The 23,137-nt window shown below is 30.9% G+C and overlaps 1 protein-coding gene across 3 annotated transcripts in view; it reads left to right on the forward strand.

The window, feature by feature from the left end:
* The window catches only part of LOC126745089 (protein jim lovell), a 206,742-nt gene that overhangs the window by 151,734 nt on the left and 31,871 nt on the right, over positions 1 to 23,137 (forward strand). For 2 of the 3 annotated variants that reach the window (XM_050452785.1, XM_050452787.1), the window contains exon 1: positions 3,321 to 3,465. The exons of the other annotated variant lie outside the window; for it this stretch is intronic. The gene's annotated coding sequence lies outside the window, so the exon portion shown is untranslated. Of the gene's footprint in view, positions 1 to 3,320; positions 3,466 to 23,137 lie in introns of those variants that run through there. 3 annotated transcript variants of the gene reach the window in all.

Here is a 23,137-nt window from a genome sequence, read left to right on the forward strand (position 1 = left end):
AGTACTTTCAGCCTGTCCAGTAAAATTTTATATATGACGGTGTCAAAGGCCGTACTTAAATCAAAAAATATCACTATGCACAATTTTCCCTTCCTAGATGTTTTACAAATCAAGTCTTTAAGATATATTATACTATTTTGTATGCTGCAAGTATTCTTAAACCCATTGTTGTTTATTTTGATCCCGAAATTCATTCAACATCTTTCGGTCTGGTTACCTGGATTACATTTTAATTATTTGATACAATTCTTGAATGACCTCCTCGCTATTATCGCTCTTTTAATTTTGTTATTAGTTACCTGTTTTAAAAATTGGGATTCAGAAAAAAATTCTTTGATATTTTGTGCTTAATTAATGAGCCATTACTGTTTTTTAGTCAATTCCTCTGAATAATTACACGGAAAATGCAAAAGCACTACAGAGTAATATAATATGTTTCTGTGCACTCCAAAAAAATTTTGAAAAAACACTGTCTAGTAACACTGATAAAGGTTCACGTTTATTTCATAGTTTTTAACTTTTCATTTATTGGAGAGTTTTACCTGCAAAACAGTAAAAGATTTGATATAAACCTTGGAAAATCCTTGATTTGTGTTGAGGATGTCTTTGTATTTAATGTTTCAGATATGTCGATCAAGTTTTAAATCTGGATAACAAAACCTGAAGTTTCAGCCCTATTTAGCTCTAATAAACATTAATAGTTAAGATATATGTATAATATATTAACCTTCAAAAAAAGAGTGTCTTCATTGTGTAAAACTACCCCAACTGCTTGGAGAAATGATTTTTTTTAAATGATTTAATAATATATTCGAGAAACAATTTTCTTTTTTTATTTAAATAAAATAAACGAAAATATTGGTCAAAATAATTTTAGAATCACCTTAAACAGTAATAATGCCTCAAATGCCTGGAAATTTCCATTTCTTCTCCAATCGATCAGAAAAATTTTAAAAATGTAAACGTCTGGGAACCCTACTGATGATGATTCAGGAAAATTTAAAAAAAATCCTATATTTTCTTCCAAGCACTCAAGTAATAAAATCACCTCAACTGCCTCAAAAAATTATTTAAAAAAATTTTTTTCACAGATACAGACTTGAGCTCGTCGAATCCATGAAGATGTACATGCACGGACCAAGCCAGGCTGTAGGCGAATTGCGTCACTGGCAGCGTTTATGCGATGTCGTAGCTCTTGCTCAGTATCAACTTCGTTTACATACACCATTGTTTTCATATGACCCCACAAATACAAGTCTAATGGATTAAGGTCAGGCGAGCGAGGGGGCCACCCAACTGGACCATCACGGCCTATCCATCGTCCGGGAAACACACGATCTAAATGTTGTCGCACTGGTCATGAAAAATGTGGTGAAGTACCATCATGAAGAAACCACATGTTCTGCCTAACGTTGAGATTCACATTTTCAAGGAGCACTGGTAAATTGTTGCGCAAAAATTCTAAATACCGAGCACCAGTCAAACGATTTTCCAGAATAAAAGGTCCGATGAGTATCCCGTTCAGAATTCCAGCCCATACATTTACAGAAAAACGTTGTTGAAAGTATGTTCTCCGTGTAATATGCGGATTTTCCAAAGTCCAGTAATGAGTGTTATGAAAGTTGAAAATTCCATTGCGCGTAAAATTTGCCTCATCCGTAACTAAAATGTTCATGGTAAAGTTTGGGCTTAACTGCTGGCGATGTAACAACCACTCACAAAAGTGTATTCGAAGCGGCAAATCTCTTTGAAGTAGGGCTTGTACCCTCTGCACATGAAACGGGTACAGCAACGTGCCTTAAAATTTGCCAACTTGTAGATTGCGATATTCCAAATCGCGCTGCAATTGTCCTAGTGCTAATTCCAGGTTGTTCTTCGATAACTTCTAAAATATCCTCCTCCAGATTTAGAATGTGCCTAGGTCTAATAGCTCCTCCATCTTGTCCAGGCCGCGGCCGCAAATTGCCAGTTTCTCTACCCCGCTGAATACCACGTAAGAAAGCCCCACGTCTCGGGTGATATCTTCGGGGAAATCTTTGGGCATACAAATCAGCTGCTGCCACTGTATTTTGGTGCGTTTCTCCGTAAACCAAAACCATGTCGACAAGTTCTTCGTTTGTAAAAATGTGCGCCATTACATTTGACGCTTTTATTTTGTTCGTGTGAAAATAACGATCGAAAACGATCACAGCCACCAACAAACTAAGTACTGCTAAAGATTCCAAACATTATGACTTGTTTGCTATCAGTTATTAATAAACAAAATAAGTTCGTCTAATACACGTTCTGTTGACATTTTGTTTAACTTTATTTCGGAAACCAAAAATATTTTACTACATTTTTTTCTCATTATTGATCTTCATCTACCATTTCCCAAGTTTATGCGCATAGGTTGAAAATCACCCTGAATGGTTGTTCTAAATAGGTTTCATTTCAGACATGATGCTCCTACTGGTCAAAGTCATTTCCTAAGGAAAGTTTGAGCAAATGGGAAGTTTTTATTTAATGGAGAGTTTTACCTACAAACCAGTGCAATATTTGAAATAAACCTTGAAAAATCCTTGATTTATGTTAGGGATGTCTTCGTGTTTAATGAAAGTAAGAAAGGTAAACAGGTCAATTGATATTTGTCAAGTCAAATTAATTACATTTTCACTTCTATACCGTGGTGTCATCTTGCAATACTCTAGGAAAAAAAGGGGAAATTATTCTATTGATATAAATTGAAAAAATGAAAAATGGATTGCTTAATATAACTTGGTTCTAATTTTTGGAACCAGTGGACCCCAAATATCTTAGAAGCTTTGCGCAAAGCATCTTTCTGTATAGCAGTGTATCATAAGAACAGAAAGCAAAATCTTTTGCAATTAAGACTATGAATAATTTTATTGCAAATTTCGTCTAATAATTTAACCATAAACCTCAAAATTATCAAACTCTTAAGAGTGAGTCGAGCACAAAGCAGGTACAAAAACATAGCAAACCCCTCGCAAATTTCCTGGTATAGATTTAAAAATTCGCAAAACTATAATACTTAAAACAGCTATATATCATAGTTTGCCACTAATCCCACCATCACCTTATCCCCTCCAATCCCTCAATTCTCCTTTCATTTTGAGAGAAAAAATATACACATAACAATGGATCACTATCAAAATATAACCAGCAAGGATTCTTCAATTAAATTTTACAACCATTAATAACGGGCGCTACCAATAAAGGTACCAAATTAGGTGGGGAGGTAGGCTTATCTTAACAGTACCCAAGGTGACCACAGCGGACCTTGCCAAAAAGAATTTTGTTCAATTGACGATCCGATTTGAACAAGTTCGTGTTGTCTGTTTTTATTTGTTTTTGGTGTTTATTTGTTAGATACTTTGGAATTTGTGTTGTTTTTTTTTGTACGTTTATTTTTGTTTTTATGTGGATGGATATTTTGGAATAGTTCGTTGGCAACAGCAGTAGGTAAGTTTTAAATTAATCGGATTTAGTGTCTTTGAGTATTTAGGACATTTATTCAATTTATCTGTTGTTGAGTTGAGGCATTCGTTAATGCGCACTTGATACTAAGAAGGAAATTAGTTTTTAAAGAAAATGATTTTTTTTGGTCGTGAAAATGACAGCCAGTAAGGCAAATAGAATTCGAAATTGAAATATAATGTTCTATTTAAAGAAAGTATGTTTCATATCAATTCTCTCAGAATTCAGGATCTATATTTGACGAACCTTCATCATTGCTTTCTTCAATATCATCATTTTACAATCCACAAACGTCAAAAAGGAAAATTATTATTATTTTTATTACTATTACTATTATTAAATTTTATCTGCTAAAATTACTAGTGCAAATAGTTCCGTTTTGCTGAGATTATGATCCAATGGCACTGCTGCGTTGGTAATAAGACCAATTTTTTAAACCTTTTATATACGATGGACAGGTTTCAAAAAGCCATTTTTTAAAGCCAGCTTTTGCTGCTTAATTATGGCCACCTCGATAGGCGATGTCTTGAAGTTGTCAGCAACTTTCAATGATGTGTTCTATGGACTCACTCACGATATTACATTTTCTACACTGTAAACACAAGTTGATGGCAATGTTTCTCGTAATTTTGCCACCTTCGATACCTACAAAGGCATCCTCATTGAGAGGGTTTCGTTCTTTATGAAAGGGTAAAAAGAGACCCGTTGTCTTAGACTTTGGTTTTTGCTTCTGCATAACTTGTAGATAATCAACAGCCACATTTCCTACGGGATAAATAAAGTCTTATGATCGATGCATTAGTATTTAGACCTCGAAACTTCCACTCCCAATTCCGATTTCAGTTCCATTATTTATTCGAGTTGCATTGATCAGATTTAATAAATCGCCTTCAATTAACTTTCAATTTTTAGTTTTAATCAACTCACTCATATGCATTTTCCTTGGGGTCACAAAATAGTTCTTATAGAAAAAAAAGAACCTTCCCAAATTACCGTAATGAATCGGTGTCCCTAAGGGTCGAGAAAATTGTATTTATATCCGGGCTTAATCGGTCATTGGTCAATAAAAACGTCCGAGAGAAAAAGAATCCGGATCGCCTCTACTGAAGGGCTGAAACCACCTGTGGCGCGTGCCTCCGCTTACACAGGGCTGCCCCTTTTAGTGTTAAATCAGTTCGCGATAAAAATAATAGGATAAATTTCGACACTGAATAAAAATAAACGGTTGGAAAATAGGGCCGGGTTTACAAAGCGTTGTTGTATTTTCGGTTAAAAATAATGGTGCTTTAGATGTGCCTTTTGAAAGAAATAATTATTTATTTACCAGCATATAAGGACGTTTTAGTTGAAGTAGTAAATTTAGAACAAAATAATGTTTTTTTTTGTTGTCGAACTCTGTTTAACTTCCTGGGAATAACTGTAAAAAAACTTGATTGCTAGCCATTTTATGACAAAGAATACCTGCAACTACACGATACTGAAGTAGTTTGGGTATTCCTTCTTAAGGTGGAATAATAAAACCCAGTGAAAAGAATTATTGAATTCCGTGTTTATGAGTAGAATGTTTGGCACCAAAAAGCACCTAATAAAGGAAATAAAGATATATTTTGTCTTCGTACCCTTATCATTTATTTATAAGTAATGCAAATTATTTTATTACCGCATCATACACATCAGGTCAATAAATCACGCATGCCCTCAAAAGGTCAAAAGATATTCCAACAACGATTTGTCTTGCGTCAAAACGTATATTCTTGGAACATTTCTAGATCGTAAAGTTTCCAGGAATGTCACCATCTTTTATAATTGTATGCACGCATCTAATTCTAGAATCTACTATCAAATTTCAATTTCCTATTTGCCATAGAATGCACGTCATCTAGCAGGCCTACTAGGAACCCGTTTGATGATAAAATAATTTATTTCAGCAAAGTTTTATGAGAGTATATATTTAGTAGAGTCAGAACATGCTTTTAATATAATACTTCTTTTAAACTGATTAAACTTAATTTATTTTATATTTTTTTTAAATTAATTTTTCTTTTAATAGTTATTTTTTTTGGCTCCAGATACCTTAATTCATGTTTTATGAAATTTTTTGGAACAGTCTAGCTGTTTACATTAAATGTACACAGGTTAAATAACAACGAGTTAAATTAGTTTTTAATTAGAACTAGACCATAAATATTTTTTAAAATGTATGCATAAGCACAAATTATGAATAAAATTAAAAATGTCTCCAAAAGTGTGGATCTTATACAAAAAACTTGATTTTATAAAAATAGCTCCTAATTTTAGAAAAAATATCAAACTAACTCCTTTTGAACCCTCAAGCCTAGAAGATATCGAAAATTACATCAGTCATGCCTGGATTTTATATAATAGAGTTTTAATGCAAGAAATAAGAAATGGCAGGAAATAGTTAATTATGATCTTAAATGCCTTGAAAATTACATAAAACCAGGGTTCAAATACCTGGAAATATCTGTAATATTTAATTACAAAACAATTTGAATTACCAAGGAGCTAAGAAATATGCCAATGTCCTGAAACGAACAAGAAATGGCTTCACATTCTACAAAGAAAGAAAGCTATAATTGACCTCAATTATTTAGGAATGGTATATGGAGCACTTAAAACATTATTCTAGCTCAAAGTGCCTCAAATTTCTGGATCAAGATTCTGAAATTATTCATCAAGATCACTAGAATCAAAAAAATATATGCCGGGCTCAATTAAATCATCTTCAAGTGCTTGGAAATGATCTGGGGATACCTGTAAGGTAATTACTAACCTCAAAGTATCTCAAAATCTTGACGTAACGTAAGACCCCCAAATTAATAATCAAGATTAATAGAGTGCAAAAAAACATTATTGACCTGACTAAATCAAATCAACTTCAACTGCCCGGAAATGGTTTAAGGGAATTTGAAAGATTTTTTCAGGCTTTCAAAATGCCTCACATTCCTGTAATAATTGTCTTAATTTATTTATCAAGGTTAATAGAATCCAAAAAACTTGATCTCTGACTTAGTTGTCTCACCCTTAGCTGCCTGGAAATGATATTAGGGTATTTGAAAATTTATTCCAGGCTTTCAAATCGCCTCAGACTCCTAGGATAATAAAAATAAATTCGGTAATAAGACTTTTAGTAGACTTTGTAATAAATTACGTAGCCTAAAATTTAAACGAAGAGAACAGGAAGTTGGAGTTAGTTTAACGAATTATAACCTGCCTAGCTACACCAATCACGATTTTCATAATAGATTTCTTAACCTTACTAATGTACTATTTTCCCCTTTAGAATTGAATTTACTAAACAGAAATTTGAAATTTAATTTCCATAAACAGATAAGCACAGAGGATAAAGAAACCCTTGCAATAGAAGCTGAAAACATCTTACAATCAACAGACATATCAGATAAAAATGTTTGCAAAGATTATAATACTATTGCACACTAATTTTTCCAATAATCCCAATAACTCTTCGTGGAAAACTTTAAGTACTATTGAAAGAAAAATTAAGACTAACGATTTAATTTTTACAAAGGCAGACAAGGGTTCGTGTTTGGTTGCTATGAACAGGGCACATTATGTTGATAAAGTCAATGATTTTTTGAATTCGGGTGACTTCGAACCTTTAAACAGGAATCCAACATCCCTATTTTTTGAAAAAATTAAAAAACCTTAGACCATTGTCTCACTACAATAGAATTCTTTAAAAGTTCCCCCTTCGGCGCAATTAATTTCACTAGATGTCAAAAACTTATTCCCGAGTATACCACCGAATGATTATCTGTTGCTGGTGGTTAAACTGTTAAGGGGTAAACTTCCAACACTGGTTATTGAACACTTACTATCACTCCTTTCAATCGTCTTATAACAGGACTTTCAATTTAATCATTTTTTCATCAATCATCAATTTTCAACAATCATCAATTTTTTCAATTTAATTATGGTTTTTTCAGACAGAAAGAGGGACTGGCCATGGGTTCTTGTCTCTCGCCGTTTCTGAGTGAGGTATTTATGTGCAACTTGAAGAGCACAATAACATCTAGCGAATTTTCCAATTATCTGGTATTTTATAAGAGATACAAAGATGATATTTGTATACTTTGGAACGGGGGGGACGAGAAGCTCAGAGAATTTCTAATCTTTGTGAATGGTCTCCACCCTAAAATATAATTCACAGTTGAACATGAAAACAATCAGTGCTTGCTTTTCTTGGATCTCCTCTTGAAAAGGAACAACAATTCTATAGAGTTTGAAATTTTCAGAAAAACTAGTCCGACAGACAACATCATACAATTCCATTCAAATTCATCTACAACCCACAAATTTGCTAGCTTTAATTCTCTGTTTTATACATTATTCAACATCCCACTTTCCAGGGATGCCTTTAATAAAGAACTTAATATTATCAAACAAATTGCCTTAAACAATTCTTTTCCGTTAAAATCTATTCATAATTTATACAATAAATTTGTTAATAAATATAAGCTTTCATTCAATTTTATTCAAACAAATATTAAAGCTAATGTTACCTACAGACCTTTGACATATTTTGGTACAATCTCTGATATCTTGGGCTGTTTTTTCCAAAAAATATAATGTAATTACCTTATTTAAAACTAGTAACACACTTAAAAGTCATATTGTTAAGGTTAAGGATAAGGTGGACCCGCTCACTTCATCGGGGATATATGAAATTAAATGCGTTGAATGCCCCGCAGTGTACATTGGACAATCTGGCAGGAAAGTAGTAACACGTATTAAAGAACATAAATCCCAGTTTGATAAACATATTAACACCGATATTGTAGTGAGCAAGTCAGCTTTTGCCAACCACTTATTAGAAAATAGACACACTTTCCCGCCCGAAGAAAATATCAGAATTCTACATAAATGTGATAAAGGTAGAAAGCTCGATCTCGAACTAACTTCACTCTAGTAAATTAATGTGTTTTATTGTAGATGTCACAATGTGTATTAATTATACAATTTTTAATCTTTGTACCTATTTGGAATGTTTTGTTTGTATACAATTAGAGTTCGTTTACGTGTATGTATGTTTATCGCCCTATTTTTGGTAAGGGAAAACCTTATTTTTTATTGTAATTTTATTTTAAATTAATAATTTTTTAAGGTCTGATGATGCCCTAATCGAGTGAAACATATGTAACCGTTATTTAAATTATATAGATGCTGTAGATTTTGAGAGTTTTTCGTTCCTGCTTTTGATATTATACCAGCACCTTAGAGAGAAAATGGATGACTTTTTTAATTCCTAGAATAAGATTCTTAATTTACTCATCAAGGTTAATATAATTAATAAAACATGATCTCAAACTCAATTACATTAACGTTAACTGTCTAAAAATAGTCTTAGTAGTCTTGGAAGGCTATTATTGCAGGTCTTCAAAGTGCCTACCTCCCTAAGGTCCAAATGCCTGACACAAACGATTTTTTTTTATATAGAAAAAAGGTTAAAACAGAACAAACAAGAAATCAATTTAAAAGTCAAAAAACACAAGAAGTTCCTTAGCAAACTAACTTTCAAATCTCTAAAAATTATTTGACATGGGAAATGGTTTTTTGAGAAAAAAAAATTGCTTTTTACGGAAGGGAAAATAATAGTGAAAAAATATTGAACAAACTAAATAAATTACTTTATAATATAAGGAATACAAGAAGTGTCCTAGCAACGGAGGATAAATGTAAAATGTCTTCAATTTTCTTACAATGAGGCCAAATACCTGGAACATATGAGAAATTGCTTTGTACAGAAGATGAAATAAATAAGATATAATTTTAACAATTCAAGAATACAGGAAGAAATTTGCTTGCTGACTTCAATTGCTGAAATTTAACGGAAGATAAATACCTGGAACGCATTACGAGGAATTGCTTGTTATAGAAAATAGAATAATAGAGAAGAAAACAACAAGAAGAAGTTACTTCATTATTTAACGAATACAAAAAATGTCCTAGCAACTGAACAGAACTTTAAAAGACTTCAATTGCCTGGAATTGAACACAAGATGAGTTCGTCTATCTGGAATATACGAGAAATTACTTTTTAGTTACGATAAACAATGTTCAAGTCACCACCACTTTTCTTTTAGCCCACGAGAACTTGGGGATCAAAGATTGACTTTGCCATCTCATTTTTAATCAAACCAAATCTACTCTATGTATTCATAAATTGCAAGATTATAAATGGTGACTAATTTTTATGTTAAATATTCTTGTCAATTAAGATATTAGAAGTAATAGCAGTTTATGGGCCTAATCCAGGTCGGCCTACCTCCGTATCAATATAAAAGAAATTTATGGCTTAAGGATATATTAAACTGGTATTAAAAATTTGCCTTTTTTTATGAAAGATCACTCACCGGTATTTACACGTAATTTATAAAGGCCATAAAACAGTATTGGATATTTGGAAGGGACATATACTCGGGATTTTACGACTCTCGTGACGTCTCTACAGGTATATTTTGGCTTGTAGAAAAACAATTGTATGAAGGGCCAAGATTTAGGTAGATACTAATATAATATGTTTATGTTATTGTTAAGTTTTGGTGTAATTATATTTTAATTATTATTAATATAACATTGGTATGAGATCACCATAGCTTTATTCAATTGTAGTTTCTAAAGCTCTAAACCAAAAAACATATTTTTTCCAATAAATTTTATTAAAATATTGTGTGACAAAGATATGTTGTGCATTTGCAAACCAAGATTAAAGTGAAAAACTAAATTTCTGATTAAATATGGACAGCATATTAATTTACAAAAATAATCTTGAACAATTAATTATTTAATTTTAATAATAATAAAGAAAGTGTAAAAACATCCTAATTTATTAAAATTCAATACATTATCTACATGATTATTTTTAAAGTCGGGCTGCAATAAATCTAAAACCTGCATGTGATAAATCATAATTTAAGATGCAAATTTTTCCATAATTTTATTTAAAAAAAATGGTGTACTAACGCTGATGGTAATTATTTACAAATGCTCAAATACTAGTCAGATTTCCGTTTTAAGTATTTTTTAACAGTAATGTATTGAAGTTTCTGATAAAGGATTTGAAAGTAAAAAAGTGGTTTTAGGTTCATGATTTTGAATAGTTAGGACAATTTTAGTCGGGGCACTTTTTCCTAGCAAATTTTCACTTCTGTGGGAATATTTTAATAAAATAGTAGAAATATTCTTCAAGGCAATTTTCTTATGTAACAAGATTTTTTATTCTCAAGCAGACATTTTTGACGTAGCATCCATATTTATTAGAACGAAAAATCCCAAATTACGATTTTTCTGACAGCTGTTGATTTCTCAAAAATTTTTAATCTATTAGAAAACGTACTCAGTATTTTGGTCTATATCTCAGTTTTTAATTCATATAGTATGTCCTTTAACAGCCAAAAATATACAGGGTGTTTGGCGGAGGGTTAGTTAAACTTGGTGGGCATATAGATAGGCTCAGATAGAAGATATTTTCTTAATAAACTTGTGTTATAAAAGTCTCGGGTTTTTTTATATCATTAATTTTGTGTTATTTTCAGGATTTTCAAAAAATTATGCCTTTTGACATAATTTTTTTCAGCATATTTTTCACGTTTTTGTTTATATTTGTATTTAGTCTGTAATGTATCCTGAATCTAAAAAATCAATACCAAGTACAAATAATACCGAAATAATTTGTTTTGAGCTCAAAAAGTTAATACAAGTAGCAAAAAAAGTTATGAAAGGTAACATTAACTTGACGCAAAAAAAAAACTAAAATCTATCAAGATGTTCAGGTAGTTTTAAAAAATCTCCAGTTAATACTCTTTTCAATGATATACGATGTGTAACACAAAGCCGACTAACTTGCCACAATTCATGACTTTAAAGGAAAATAAAGTAAAAAAAAAATATTTTTTAAATTTTATGTATTTATTTCAAAATTACAAATTTTGTTGAAACTGCGCTTCTCTGGCTCTTATACATGCCCTAGATCGCCGTCGCATTTCTACTGTCGTAAGGCGAAGTCGCATCTCTTCTCAGACGGTTAGAAAAGCGGCATTGATTCTTTGAATTAAGTGGTCTAGATTGTCAATTTCCACCTCGTACACGAGTTCTTTCGCACGTCCCCATACGTAAAAATCGAGAGGGATTAAATCAGGGGACCGTGGAGGCCATGCGATGGGACCTGCTCTTCCGATCCACGAATTGGGAAAAGTATTGTCCAGAAATTCTCTAACGGCGACCCGATAGTGTGCAGGACACCCGTCATTCTGGAAGACAATTCATTAAATATGGGTATATCAGCCAATAATTGTGGGAGATCATTTTGTAAAAAATGTAAGTAATTATCTCCGTTGAGGTTAAGCGCGCACACCTGCGCAAACATTAACACTGAATCTTGTTTGGAAAGACTTGGCTCTGGTCAAATGCGGATTTACGTTTTTGTTTTCCCAATAATGTAAATTATGTTGTTTAAATATCCCCGCACGTGTTTCGAGATCCAGAATCCCAATTATGTTTCCAGATCTAGAATCCCAATTAAGTCTAATATTGACATTGAATTAACATTTCTAGTATCAAGATGAAATTAAATAATGTAATGATTTTTTGATTTTTTTTATAAAAAAAATTGTTGCTCTCGAACTCGAACCTCTCAAAGTAGATGATATTACAGATTCATATATCCTACATATAACCAAATTTACTGAATTTAATATAAATAAATGTACATACTTGCAATTAAAATAATGATTTTCGCATTACTGGCATCTACACAGCACCTTTAACCAACCTGAATATTCTTTTGCAAGATTTAGAATCTATATTTTTACCACTGAATAAACTGATCTCAATATTATACAATACCTTAATTATATTGCGCAGGGTGAATTTTTTTAAATTTATAAATAATCCTACTATTTACGGGCCTCATTGACTTCCTAGACTTCTAATGATCATTTGTTTATTTTTCCTTTTCTCTAATAAATAATTTATCAAAAAAATATAAAATAGCAAGATCATTAATTATATTACCTTAAGCAAAACTTAGAGAGAAATACATGGTTAGAAACTATAAACATTAATTATAGGGTTAATGAAGCCTATGTAAATCTTTGTAAATAAATTAAATGAGTCAGAAAAGGAAACGTGGGTTATATGGGTATTTGTAATAATTATTTTTTTTTAAATGTGCATCTGTTATAACACTTTCAAATTTCTATCATAATTCCGATCACCAAAAAGGGTGACAAACAGGAGTAAACAACCAATTTCTGTAATCAGCTCTATTAACTCCGCTTTTGGAGCAAAAATACAGCAACAAGTGAGTTACTAACGTTATTATATAATGAAATTAAATCTTGACGTAAATTGACGTAATTGTGTTATCAAAATGATGTTGTATACCATCTCTTAAACAATTCTATCTGAGTGAGTATAATGTAGTATATATTTAATATCATAATAACAAAAATGACGGTGTTGTAGTATATATTGAAAACAGTATATAGTGTTTTCATCATAAACTTACACAGTTGACTAAGTAAATGTACTTAAAGTGATTTTAAATATTAATAACTCCCTTATAGGTCTTAGTTGCATTTATAGGTTTCCATCAACAAATGCTTTAAACTTCTAAGATACCTTCAAATAAATATTCTAATAAAAAAAGCATATAAATAATAAACTTTAAAAACTTCAGTCAATAAATAATAATTGAAAATTAACACAAGGTCGTAAAGGAACGTTATAGCTATAAATGTGTCATTAATTTGACAGAAATAGTAATAAAATGTCTTCCTTTGTTAAAAACCTTTAAGCAAATAAAGTATAATGAATATAAAATTTATCCATATGGATTATAATTGGAATAAGAGATAAACTGAAAAAGACACTTGATGAAAATAAGGGTAATACGCAATAAATAAATTAACTTAACTCATAGAATTAACAAAAAGTAATTACTATTCGAATTTGCTAAAGAAAAATAAATTTAATGTTAAAAATTATTAATTAATAAATATTTCTGTATTATAGGTGAGCATCTGGCTGCAAATATTTTAAAAACCCCTCAGTCGTATGATTTAAAAATTGGTGAAAGTACCGGTATGATACAGCGACTCTTAATCGCAGTACCTCAGGGTACAGTTAGTTCTTGCACCATAATATATGCCTACTAAATTGTCCTGGAACTCGACGACACTGCAATTTTTTATAAAGGAAATACATGATTTTTTAAGGTATGAGTTAACTTATACCCTAGTAGCAAACTTATTAAAGATGCTAAATTACTAACCTGTAGGGATTTACATATATTTGAAAGCTTCATTGCTTTCATAAAAAAAACACGTCGGTGAATACGAAAGTCCTTCTCACAAACAGCAACATAAAAAACAAATCAATACTCAAAATCCCATCTTACAAATTCGTTCGAATTTTTAGGTCCATTCTATGCAATAATAATAATAGTACATTTCTCAAAAGGCGAAGTCTAGCTGACTTTAAGGCCAGCTACTCAGCATTAACCCTAAAATTTCTTAAATTAACTAGATTAATTATTAAATTTTATTTCTCAATTTTTAAATTTTTTAAATTAACAATTAATAAATACGATATAATCTAATAGCATAATGTTAATAGGTCTTACAGTGAACTAAAAAATATTTCTTTAATTTTTTTTGCGAAATGTAAAAACATTTTTTAAACTAAAATGGTTGATATACTTATTATACAATGATACTATGTTATATGTAAAACAACGTTGAAAAATTTCGTTGTGATGATTCGGCATAGAAAGAGTATTAGATCTAATGGGTACTAGATCAACATCTTGTCGAAACAATAATTTGGATCTTAAATGCTGCGGAACAGATGTTTTAAGTATCATCAAAATGTACTGATTCGAAAAAGAAACATTAAGCCACTGAAGCTGATTAATGTTGTGAGAAATATGATCGATTTTTTAACACAATTATTTTGGATTATTTGCAATCGTTGTCTGTCTACAAAACCTAAACATGGATAATATAAAATTAGGACTTTTTTTTTTAAAAAAATTTTAAATATGTTTGTTCACATACAGTACCTTTAGCGATAAGTAGCAGGCCTTGCATAAGTTAGATATATGTTGAAAAAATCTTAATTGAGAATCTAAACAAACACCTAAATTTCTGGAATTCATCTTTTTTTGCCATTCGTTTCAAAGTTAAGGTAATCCTTTAAAAACTCAGAATGTTGCATAGAGGTGAAAAGTAAACGTTTTCCCTGCATTTAAAAATAAGTTGTGTTTCTTGCTGTATACGGTGGATTTTCTAAGGTACATTTGCTTGAATTTTATCATCTATATTCCAATATATTAAATGTATAAATAAGCTGTGTATCATCACCATAACTTTGAGTTTGGGAAAATTCATCAACTTTCCTTAAATCAAAAGTATACAGCAAAAATAAAAGTGGCCCTAGAATGGAGCCCTGTGACACCCTTGACATAACTTTCTTCACAATCTGATTCACCAGCGGGAATTCTAACAAATTGCTTTCTATTACTTGGATAGTTTTCAAAGAACGACAGAGAACGATCTCCCAATTCAAAAAACTTAAGTTTAGAAATTAGTAAATCGTGGTCTACGCAGTCAAGTGCTCTAGAAAAATCAAGCAATATTAAAATAGTAGCAATTCCGCTATCCAGACCCTTAATTATAAGGTCCGTGACATGAAGTAATATTGTGGCTGTTCCATGTCCTGGGCGAAATCCAGACTGATTGCTAGACAATAATCCATTCTCATTTACATACACAGACAATTGATTGTAAATAACCCTTTCCAAAATTTTACTAATCACAGATAATAAACTAATTGGTCTCAAGTCTTTTGATTTTGTTGGAGAATTAACTTTGGGTATTGGACATATTACGGCCTTCCAAGCTATAGGGACATATCCTCTTTCGAGGCAAACATTAACGATAAGGGTAATAAAATAATAATGAATAGTTTGTTTTAACACAGTCAATGTAATTCCGTCTGCTAACCTCTTGTGGTGATGGAAGACGAAAAAATCAAACCTTGCCTCGCTGAATCTATTGCAATTAAAATATTCAATAAGTTCCCAATCAGCCGAAATATTAAAAATTTCTATAAGAAAATAATTATTGATATCATTTGAGTCCCTGAAATTATGCGGTAATTGCGGTTTTAATTTTGACTAAATTCCAGCGATTTTCAAGCGCTTCCAGACAGTAGTCGCATCTTGAGAATTGATAAATTTAAGATAGGCTGATTTCTCTCTTCTTACATATGTCAACGCAAAATTTCTTAACCTTTTAGAATTATTCCAGTTGCCCGTATTTTTATATTTTTTAGAGCATTATCACGTTCTTTTAATAAATTTATATTTAAAAAGTTGATTTTATCATCTATATTATCGGTAGTAAATACGGTCTCAATTATTTCTACTAAGATCAGAAAAGAAAGCATCATCATTAAATTGCTTAAATATCTGTATGTGTATTATTATTGAGTTGACCAAGAAGCCACGTTTAGTTCACAGAAAACTAGACTGTGATCTGATAAAATCAGTATTAATAATTCCGGTATTTAAAATTAAATCAGGTCCCAAATAGTCTAAATTCTACCAATAATATTAAATGCTTGAAACATTTAATTTCAAATCTGCTCTATCTATTGAATTTTATATGTGTGTCTGAATGGTCATTACATATCTATAAAAGCAGAGCCTAATTTAAAAAAAAATCTATCCACTGGACTGCCCTGCTTAACGTAAAAGGCGTATCTGACATTTTATCGAAAATTGGGTTAAAGGCTTGTTGGATAGCCCATAATATATATCACCTTATTTGTAATGCTAAAAGGCGTATCTGCTGTCCATCTAATTAAAAATATTAGCTATCTGCAATACATACACATACTACTATGCCAAATGGTCGTATCCAACAATTTTTACGCTAAAAGGGCATATCTACATGCATTTTGTCACATTCGCCCTTTTAGCGTAGCATTTAGCAACCCTTTTGTAGTTACGAAAATGCAAATACTTTAAATGTGGCATAAATGCTCCGCCTTTGATACTAAATAGTATTAAATGTGTTACTATTAACGGCTGTCAGTAAGGCTCTTGTATACGTCTGTCACAGTCAAATCATTTTGGTGGCGTTAATTGAGTTGGTTCTTCCAAGATATGAATCGTTGAGGGAAGTAATATTTACGGGGAGAATCAAAGCATTCAATAAATCTTTTGTACCAGTGGGGACTAAACAACAGAACAGGAAGCCTATAGCAGTTATTTGGCATGAAGGAGTGGCCGGACGCTGAAAAATTGATTCAATTTTTTTTACGACATAGAGATGACAAACATAATAATTCTGTGGCTTGATAATTGCTCTGCACAAAATAAAAATTGGGCACTTTTATCATTTTTTGTCAGCATAGTAAATTCAGATGAAATTAGCCTTGAAAAACTGGAAATTAAATATTTTGAGCCTGGCCACACTTTGATGTCGGCGGATTCATTCCACCACCAGGTTGAGATGTCCCTTAAAAAAAAACGAAAAGTTTATGATTTTCCTGATTTTGAAGACTGTGTACAAAATGCAAACAGTAGTAAAGTTTTGGTAATAAATATGCAATATAGTAATTTCTACAATTGGTTAGACCACAGCTCTCAATATAAAGTTAAAAATATTAAACCAAGTCGACCATACCTAAATAAAATGGTGCACATCCAGTTTTCACGAGAAGAGTTTACTTTGACTTACAAATATAGCTTTTGTCGAGTTAAATTTTCTAAACGCCAAAGTGCAAAAAAAAAGGATTTCCAGAGAAATAGGCTTGCGTTTTGGGAAAAGTTACCAGTTCTTTCTGATGAATCTGAAATGGTAAAAGAAGACATATGAGTTTTTTTGTTGAATCATTTGGAATCTTGTAAGATTTTTTTGAATTTGAGGCAATAAAACTGTATTTTAACGAATGTATTTTTATTACTTAATCACTTTTTATAAGTTAATAAAAATATTCAAACATTATTCTATATGTATTAAATTTCATAGTTCAGGCATCTTTTAATTTAATCAGCAAATGGTAAAACGATACTAAGGAAAAAAGGCATATCTGCCATAACTCAAAATCTAAAAACAAGTTGCAATTTTTATTAATGCCACTGATTTTTTAAGAAAATTACTATAAACTCCATATCTTTCATTTTAGTGAAGTTTATCGTAATTGGTGGCACGTTAAAAAATACAAAACCTTCATTATCTCAAAACACTGTTTTTGCACATACGCCCATTAGCTTATGGAGGGCAGTGGACTAAAGAATGAAATTCTATTGGACAAAGTTATGTAATTCTATTGGGTTCCCCAAAATTCCTATACATAGCTTGTCTATTGTTAATCCACAGACATTTCAACTTAGTTTAAACTAATACTGAACATCCATTGGAGGATCTGTGCTATCTGGGGTGTGAGATCAGAAAACAGGCCTTACAGAAAAAGTGACATTGTATTATATCTTAAAGATATTGACAAGAACAAATAAAATATGCCACGAGCTGCAAGTCTCCACTTATTTATATTATAAAAATTATATTTACATCTGGTTGTGTTTCTGTAAGCTTCAAGAGGTCTATTATATCACAAATTTCTCAGAGTTCTCCAACTATAGCTCTTTATCTGAAGTAGATAATTTCGCCAAAATTTTTGAGAAAAGTTTAAAAACATGACTTGAAGAATTTTTAAACTTATATATAATTATATCTTAAAATTAGTATGGATTTGATGCAGGCTTGTCTACGACAGATGCTGCACACAAACTCACCTCTTTAATAAACAATTAAATAAAAAAAATAAAAAAATTTAGTCATATTTTTAAATTTAACCGATAAGGCCTTTGATACAGTGTCATATGAAAAGTTTATTAGAAAACTGAAAGATATTGGAGTGAGAGGTTTGGCGTCCCGGTTTTGCTGATTATCTCACGGACAGAGAACAAATAGTAAAAATTGGTGAAAGTACCAGTATGAAACAGCGACTCTTAATCGCAGTATCTCAGGGTACAGTTCTTGCACCATGATATATGCCTATTAAATTGTCCTGGAACTCTCATATCTTACTCAGATGATACTGCAATTTTTATGAAGGAAATACATGGAATAAAGTTAGAGAACAGTTAGTAGTTAATAACTGGTTAACTAATCATTGTTTTCTCTTAATATTTCTAAAACAAAATTTTTCCAATAACAAATGATCTAGTTAATTTCGACTTTATACAACACTCAATCAATTACTTTTGTAAGAAAATTAAAATGGGAAGATGAACGTCAGAGATAAGCATCGCAAATAAACAAATTCCTCTCACTCAGAGACGTAATATCTTTTTAGACTTCAATATCATAATCAATTAGTAGCAATTTTTTTAAACATGCTAAATTACTTACCTGTAGGGATTTACATATATTTGATTGAAAGCTTCATTGCTTTCATAAAAAAAAACACGTCGGTGGACACGAAAATCCTTCTCACAAACAGCAACATACAAAACAAATCAATACTCAAAATCCCATTTTATAAATTCGTTCAAATTATTAAGTCCATTCTACTACCAATAATATTAAATGCTCGATACATAAATTGAAACGTTTAGTTTCAAATCATCTCTATCTTTTGAATTTTATGTGTGTGTCTGAATGGTCTTTATATATCTATAAAAGCAGAGCCTAATTAAAAAAAAATTATCCACTAGACTAAAGTAAACTAATTATACTTTTTAAAGCATCTTTTGGAAGGTGAATGAAATTCTGTTGGACAAAGTCATGTTAGTCCATTGGGTTCCCCAAAATTCCTATACATAGATTGTCCACAGACATTTCAATTTAGTTTAGACCAATACTGGACATCCATTGGAGGATGTGTGAAAACACAGGCCTTACAAAAAAAAAATGAAGTGACAACGTGCTATATCTTAAAGATATTGACAAGAACAAATAAAATATGCCGCGAGCTGCGAGTCTTGATAGTTTTAAAACTCGAAGAAAAGTTCGCCGTTTTGAAGTATAAAGTTGTGATTTAAGTGAAGGTTCGTTAAGAAGACAAGAAGGAAGGAGAGCAAAACGGGCGGGTGAGGCACGGGGGAGGCAAGGCAAGACCATGGGCGGGGGAGGGGAAAACGAAGGGGTTGTGAGTTTTGTTTAGCGAAATAAGAAAAAGGAAAGAGTGTACGAAGGGTGAAAAAGAAGGGCGTCTCATAAAAAGAAAGCCCCTCGGCGGCGTGCGGATGATTTCTTAGTGCATTTATGCAAAGCAGAAGGAGAGAAGAAGACGCGCGCCGTCCTTATTTCGAGTAATTAGTGGTCGGCGAGTCGGGAGAGAGGGTAGGAGAGCGTGTGTGATTCTAAATACACGCCCGCCCCTTAATTTATATCTAAGGGTAAAACAGTAAGAGTAAAGACGATGGTGGGGCGAGTCTTGCAAGAGGGGAAGCGGCGGAGGCGCAAGCGTCTTGGACGTTCACGAGGCTTTGTCTAATCGGATTCATTAACAGCGAAACGGGAATTATGCGTCCATTGCTAGTCGGCATATTTTTGAACACAGTCGGACTTTCAACCCCTCGAAGAAAACATTATTTCACCGGACATCATCGCAATAATATCAGGTGCGCGCCTCCCCCTCTTGATAACATACATCACAACAATACCCTTTTAAAATGTGTGTCATGTGTAGTAGTATGTATATATATAGACGACGTGTGTATGTGTGTGTGGAATATGCGCTCTCAAAACACACACCTCGCATCATCATCATCCAGCTTCTTCTTTCGTTTTTGGTGTTTAGTGGTTCTCACCCCCTTGAAACACACATACGAGCCAAACGCGTTTAGGGGTTTTGGCGCGCGAAACTCTCGTGAACATGCTCGCAAAAATTTATATATTCGCGCTCGTTTGCTATTGGCCTGCGAGCACGTGGTTTGGTTTTTGTTTGCCGCGGACCCGGTTTAAATTTGTTTAAGTTTGTTTACGTTTTTTTTGTTGTTTAGAATAGTTCTCGTTTTTTTTTTTGTTAAAAAAATTGTATATTATATTTTTCAACTTCCATTGCTTCGGTAAGTACACTCTGATCACATTTTATCAATGAATTTCTTAAATATCAAAGGTATTTTCAATTCGATAACCATATGTAAGAAACACATTTTTTTAAACGAATTTTAAGATTCAAATGATTTATACTGCAAAAAACCTCTTCTCAGGCCGTTTATTACAATGAAGATACTTATAAAACTTATTAGATGTAAAACTTACAATCCCAATCACTTTGTACAATTAACCTCCAAAAGTAATTTATGAATTCTCCGAGACATAATTTACCCAAAGATTGAAACTATAACCAAAATATTAATAAAAGTCAAACATCAAGTTATTTATAGAAATCTTAAATGATGAGTATTATATGTATTATACTATAAACAATTTTTACAGTACTTGTAAATACGTTCTCTCTAAGGCGTTTTAATATATACATTACTAATAAAACATCTAAAATTTGTATCCCCAGTCATTTGGTAATTTTTTGTTCCAAATAATTTAAAAATGCTTTTGTAAGTTTATCTTCCGAAACACTGAATGAATAATGAATTTCATATTTTTAACTTTAATATTTAAAAAACTGGATTTGGATCTTACTAGGGCCTGAAAATTCATTTCTTAAATTGTCTGTGGTATTTTTTTATTTTTTTTTAAATTTACGAATATTTTCTATATATCCAGGTTAACAATGCAATCTTAAAAACATACATTATTTTACTAAATATCATGAAAATTTAATTTCCAATTAGAAGATTCATGGCCATATATTATATTGTTCAACTTCCATTGCTTCGGTACGAACACTGATCAAATTTCATCAATAAATTCCTAAAATATCAAAGGTATTTTCAATTCAATAACCACATGTAACAAACACTTTTTTCAAGCGAATTTTAAGATTTAAATGATGAATATTATATATGATACTGTGAGCAATTTTGAAAATGAATTACACTGCAAAAACCCTCTTCTCAGGCCGTTTAATAAAGTGAAGATAATTTACTTATAAAACTTAATAATTGTAAAATTTGCAATCCCAATCACTTTGTAAAAATCACCTCCAAAGGAAATTTCTGAATTCCCCCAAAAAAAATTACCCAAAGATCGAAACTATGACAGGAATATTAATAAAAGTCAAACGTCAAGTTTTTTTTTCAATCTTAAATAATAAGTATTATATTTATTATACTATGAACAATTTTTAAAATGATTTATACAACTCGTAAATACGTTCTTTCCAAGGCGTTTTAATGTATGAGTTACTCATATAACATCTAAAATTTGTAATCCTAGTCGCTTTGTAATTATAACTTTAAAGTCCTTTTGTAAATTTAACTTCTGAAAACACAACCGCAGAAATTAAACAAAAATATTTAAAAAATTGGATTTTGATCTTACTAGGATCTGGAAATTCATATTTCTTAAATTGTCTGTGGTAATTTTTTTTCAATTTACAAATATTTTCTATATATCCTTGTTGCAGTAAATATTTTAATCATTTTTTATCTAGTTTAAAATTGGCACTTTTAACAATATTTAATGGAAAAAAAAATTGATTGTTAGTTTTTATAATTGTTAAAAACCCTATTATTATTATGAACATAATATAATACTTGCTTAACATACCTAATTTAAAATTAACGATAACAATAAAATCATGACAAATTGATACCACATGAAAAACAAATCAGCTTTAAAAAAAAACTTATTTTTTTCTTTTGCAAAAATACAAATATATTTTTATTTGCGTACATATTTTTTACGATAATAATAAGAAATCAATGCAATTTAGAAACATACGGAAATTCAATTTCCAATTAGAAGGCTCATGGCCGCAATCAGCCTGTAAAATATATAATAATGCACAATAGTAAGTAAATGTAATAAGATATTTTAATTATTGTCATTTGAATTTATTTACATTAATGGAATAGCTTGATGGAATTTATGATAATTTGCCAAAGATTTAGTTTCTTTATAAACATAATGTCATATAAACAGATTATTAAAAGCAAAATGAAAATTTTAAAAGTAATAAATAAATACATTTTTAAAAGATCCGGTTGCAGTAACTATTATAATCATTTTTTTATTAATACTTATATACTTTACATTTTTGACCATATTTAAGGGAAAAAACTGATTCCCAGAACTTATTATTAACCTAATTTATTCCTATGTACATAATATTATTTCATTGGCAAAGTTTATTTAAATTCAGTGATAAAAATATCAAGCAATTAAAACAATTTAAATTACATTTATTAAATATAAATACAATTTAATTTTCTGTTAGAGAACTCATGGGCGTATTTAGTTGGTAACATTAATAATTATGTACAATAATAAGTAAATATTAATAGGATATTTTAATTAGTCATTAACATTCATTTAAAATGTATTTAATGTTTATTAATATATTAAAAAACTGCCTTTGCATCTTAATACGGTCTGAAAATTGATATTTTTTAAACTGCCTTATTTTTACTTCACTATCTACTTTGTGTAAAAAATTTCTTTTTTTTGTTTTTATAAATTGACGAACATTT

The sequence above is a fragment of the Anthonomus grandis genome, chromosome 15 (genome assembly GCF_022605725.1).
Source record: "Anthonomus grandis grandis chromosome 15, icAntGran1.3, whole genome shotgun sequence".
Taxonomy (NCBI): domain Eukaryota; kingdom Metazoa; phylum Arthropoda; class Insecta; order Coleoptera; family Curculionidae; genus Anthonomus; species Anthonomus grandis.